We start from the raw sequence: 5,243 nt of genomic DNA, 5'->3' as shown, positions 1-5,243 counted from the left end.
GTATAATCGCTGGCCAGTGTGGCCGAACGGTTCTAAGCGCTTCAGTCTGGAACCGCGTGACCGCTACAGTCGCAGGTTCGAGTCCTGCCTCGGGCATGGATGTTAGGTTAGTTAGGCTTAAGTAGTTCTAAGATCTAGGGGACTGATGACCTCAGATGTTTAGTGCTCAGAGCCATTTGAACCTCGTATAATCTTGTTCACAACGACTCCAGATACGTCAACAACTGTACAAGTTTGAAAGCAGACACTCCTTTTGATATAAAAAACATTCCATGTTAGTGAAATATCATTTATTCAGGCATTGTGTCGTACATCAATAGTGAATATCACTTTGTTTTTTCCCCATCTTAAACTTAGTGCATTTTTTTTCACAAGACCCCTTTCGCTATTTTTACAAGGCACCTTCAGTGTCCATTCTGGAAATATGCTATGTTTTTATACAATTTGGTACACGTACTCTTGGATAAAAATCGTTGTTCTTTGTAAATTTAGCGTACTATTTACTGACAGTGTTTTCTCCTCTAGTTCACATGTACAGTTGTCCTCTGTTTCTTACTTCGTTGTTATTTGAGGGCTTTTTCCCACTTTTGATTTAGATCTTTCTGAATGCAGTCGCTACACTACTTGATATCGATTTATGCAAGCAGTGATGAAGCTTCCACAAACTATCAGCCATTTGAAGCCGTCATTGAGATGTTCCCACGACATAACTTCGCTTCTAAGGTAACCTTACATTAGTTGCAATTAACTTTAAACTAATATATTCTATTATATCAACTAACTAAGGAGTTCATATTTTTTCAGAAGTGTTTATGCCTTCCAAGAATGCTGTTACATGTTGATAACAGTCAGACGGCATAGGTGAGCAGCAAATTCCGTGTTCCCAGTTACAGATAACACCATCACCGCGCAGGGCCAATTCAATAAGTAAAAGGTAATTCTTTTCTGTTCAGTAGGTTAGTGCACGTTAACCTCACTGTTGTCCTATTATGTTAGCTCTGTAGGGTCAAGGAATAGCTCTATTCGTAGTGATTTCTGAACATTTTATCAAGGATAGTCTTTCGTCCGTACATAAAATAAAATAAAAGAAAAGGAAAGAAATGAGGTCAGTGATTCGTTTCTGTAATCTGAAGGGAGATTATTTGCAGACGCAGCCACAGCATGGTAACAACTGCCTTTGTGTGTACCTTCTGTGACGAAGATAGTTCAGGTAGACCATGGCAGTTAGAAATGGTTCACGATCATCGAGGCGTAAGCAAATGATACGTGATTATCTATGTCTGAGAACTGACAACACTGCTGTTGCACCACTGGCTATTTACTTGACTATAGCAAGGCGAGACCAAGTTGACAGAAAATGTTACCATGAGCCGTCGCAAGAAGCTGAAGTGAACCAGACGGGAGCCGGTAACATAGTAAGTTATGGCAGGCTGTGCTGACACAGTAAGAATCGCAGCCTGGACCCTGCAGTAGAATAAATTTCCACATATCCAGCCTCAGTGCACCGCCAGGGCTACAATACCGCTAACACCACGGATGTATGGAAGCCATACAGTACCAATGGTGACCTGGATTACCACACGCTCGGATCCGCCATTGGGCCACTTGCTTGCAGCTATAAAGAGTGATAGCATGGGGAAACAGTGCTTGTTCGAGCCATTATAAATACCACATGTTTCAGGTATGCAGTGCCTATTACCACCTGCAACCAGGTTCGAGAGTTACTCCACGACATTCGTCAACCTGAAAAGGGTCACCAGCCGCCACCTCTGCTAACTGCAGAATTACATGCCGCGGGTAGGTCTTATGCTGTTGGGAGCTGAACTGGTGCCTTACAGCTATTGCACCATCTGCTGGCTGACTTCTAGCGACTTGAGGGTGTCTGCCCAGCGGTCCATGGTTCACATCAGGGCCTAACTAGCCACTGAGTCACCAACTGCCCTGTATGGACGCACTGTACTACTGCAGGATCTCCTGCAGCCCACTGTCTCTGCGTCCTGAGCCGGTTCAACTCTGCGTTCTCGAGTGCTTCCTGCGCTTACATATGCACCAACTAGGGTGTCCGATTTACACCGAGACTGTCACTGCTGCCTGCCTGGTGCCTGAAGTAGTGGCACACTGCTGGACTGCCGAGAACGTAACTTCTCCTCAGCTGCCGCCTGCTCGACGGAGTGACGCCACGCGCTGGCCCTTCCGTAATGCCGCGTACTGAGCTAAGCACACCATACCAGCTGGAACTAACAAGCGTCGCAGGGCGCTGATCACAACCCAGCAACCCTGTCACTGCTGTATTTCTCGTATGGAATAAATAAACGTATTTATTTACTGTTTCTGTGCCTTTCTGTCGACCATGCAGCTGGCTGTATAAACTTTTCGCCTCGCTAATCGACATTCAGCGTCATGACAACCTGGCCCCCGGTATACTGCATATGAATAAATTTCTTTATCCAGAATGAGATTTTCACTCTGCAGCGGAGTGTGCGCTGATATGAAACTTCCTGGCAGATTAAAACTGTGTGCCGGACCGAGACTCGAACTCGGAACTTTGCCTTTCGCGGGCAAGTGCTCTACCAACTGAACTACCCAAGCACGACTCACTCCCCGTCCTCACAGCTGTACTTCCGCCAGTACCTCGCCTCCTACCTCAGTTGGTAGAGCACTTGCCCGCGAGAGGCAAAGATCCCGAGTCTCGGTCCGGCACACCGTTTTAATCTGCTAGGAAGTTTCATATGAGCGCACACTCCGCTGCAGAGTGAAAATCTCATTCTGGAAACATCCCCCAGGCTGTGGCTAAGCCATGTCTCCGCAATATCCTTTCTTTCAGGAGTGCTAGTTCCGCAAGGTTCGCAGGAGAGCTTCTGTAATGTTTGGAAGGTAGGAGGCGAGGTACTGGCGGAAGTAAAGCTGTGAGAACGGGCCGTGAGTCGTGCTTGGGTAGCTCAGTTGGTAGAGCACTTGCCCGTGAAAGGCAAAGGTCCCGAGTTCGAGTCTCGGTCCAGCACACAGTTTTAATCTGCCAGGAAGTTTCAAATTTCTTTATGCCCATCTGTGATCACACACTTGTTAGTACCTCAGACTACCGATTTCCATCAGCAATGACTGAAACCTTGGTAGTCAAGGGAAGGCAGGATTCGGTTACGATTGTGTACGGGGCCGTAATCAGTTACCATTGGTTGCCTTTTACAGTTACACACATTTATTTTTGAAACAGTAATTCCAGACTCAACAATTAATTTAAAAAACATCACACGCTATTAATGAAAACAAATGTGTTAATAACAGTGATTTCAGAGCATTACAATTTAGCAAATCACAATAAAATACAGATACAGATAATGATTAAAATAACAAGCCACTGTTATCACGGCTGAAGGACTTACACGTCAAGAATGACAATAAATTAAGAATGTTTAAGAACTCGCTGCAATTACAACTTAAAGGTATTTAAATATTAAAAAGTAAGTGGCCACAAACACAGCAGATGGTATCAGACCCCAGGAATGGCAGTAAATAAGGTTTTAAGGCTTACTGCTAAAATACAAATATCGAATGTTTTTTTTTTTTTTTTTTTTTTCTTTCAAAAGCAAATGATCACAATCACGGTTGAAGGCCTTTCACGCCAGGAACGGCAATTACATAAAAAATTTAGAAACATGCTGTAAAACTGCAAATACAGTCAAAGGTTAATTAAAGGAAACAAGCAACTGACCCAAAACAGTTGAAACAAGATGATGGTAACTTTGTAACACAACCCATACACTGCTAGATTTATTCCCGAAGGGGACCGGAACTATTAACTAGACATACATAACCTTTAATGTAGGCATTGCAAGGTATGGTTATAAATAATACAATAATAAAACACAAGGACCGGTCACAGACGGTGCTCCAGGAATCGACCTCTGAGAAGGTCCGGCAACAAACACTTTCGCGAGCGATGAGACAGGCAGACAAGAGTCGCATTCACTTCACAAGATGATAGCTCAGACTAGTGGCAGCCTAATGTGGCATCGATAGCTATGATGCCACGGCGTAGGTACAAGTTCTTAGGTTGCCACTACGACACCAACACCGACGAGAGCACCCTCTAGCCCGCGCTGTGCAGCTCTAGGAGCGCCGCTTCAGATTCTGCCTATTTGATTCCGAGTAGATGACGAAGCAACATTGTTTCTATTTCATAGTGGGTGAGCCACTATAGATTTTGCCTTTGTAGCTTCTGGCCAATGTTGGATTTGACTGGTGTACAGCTTCGCACCTACGTGCTCATCTCAGCCATAGTTAAATAAGCCTAATGTTATCCTAATTCCGACTAATGTAAACTTGTAAAATCTACCAGCAGTACCGAAGCATTTCACCTTTTCCTGCTCCTACTCACTTCCTACATTCGGCCTGCCCTTCAGGTTACAGGAGCAAAACCTAATGGATGAGTAATCATACTCTCGCTGAAGCTACCTTATGTCTGATAAACCAAATGCAACGATGGAACAAGACGCTAAAGCCGGAACCGGCGGTCTGCACTACGCCCCCAAAATAATGTGTACGGACCGCTCGGAACGATAAAGCAATCACTACCAGATTTCCGTCCGATTCCACAAACTCGAAAATCTGAACAATCAGCTCACAGTACAGAACACTAGACAAACTAACAGTAACTAAAACCCCACTCGACTTGCGTGCGAGGCCAAACTTAAATGTAACCAACCAGAATCAGCAACCACACGTCATTGCGGAAACAATCGCAAAGCGAGTCAAAACAAGGTACCAAATGAGTGACATCAAATTCATTAGGCACACAAACGCACACTGAACTCACTGTGGCAACTCTGACGACGGTTGGCAGTATGACACAAATCTCTTCACTGCTTTATTAATTCAGAGTTGAGTGGCCACACCGTCTAATCACTGAGCCAAGTGCTTTTAACACAGTAGGGTCTTCAAGTACTAAGCGGTACACAGATCCACCAAACTGCACATGACGGGGCGATGATAATCTGTCACAACATCACATACGTACTACGGGGCCCACACAGGTGATTGACTCCGCTCTACTTGGACTGAAATGTACTCATCTTAAAGCCTGCTGGATCTGCTTCAGGACGAGGTCGTGCACCCTTGTGACCACAGCCCTTCCATCTGGCAGTCCATGCGTACCACCAGCGGTCCCAGCGTGGTGTCCACTGCACGGACCTGACTCCTCCTGAGTCCCCAACTGAACTCCCTCACTCACACGACACAGAAAAACA

General features: G+C 45.1%; 1 non-coding gene across 1 annotated transcript; it reads left to right on the top strand.

Annotated features, from left to right (window-relative positions):
- The first annotated feature begins 2,927 nt into the window (after positions 1–2,927).
- Trnas-uga lies at positions 2,928–3,002 on the top strand. The gene has a single exon. It is a non-coding gene; the product is annotated as a tRNA-Ser (tRNA).
- Positions 3,003–5,243: the final 2,241 nt, after the last annotated feature.

Source organism: Schistocerca americana, chromosome 5, assembly GCF_021461395.2.
Source record: "Schistocerca americana isolate TAMUIC-IGC-003095 chromosome 5, iqSchAmer2.1, whole genome shotgun sequence".
Lineage (NCBI taxonomy): Eukaryota > Metazoa > Arthropoda > Insecta > Orthoptera > Acrididae > Schistocerca > Schistocerca americana.
The sequence above is the reverse complement of the archived record's forward strand: the minus strand, read 5'-3'. Positions and strand labels throughout refer to the sequence as shown.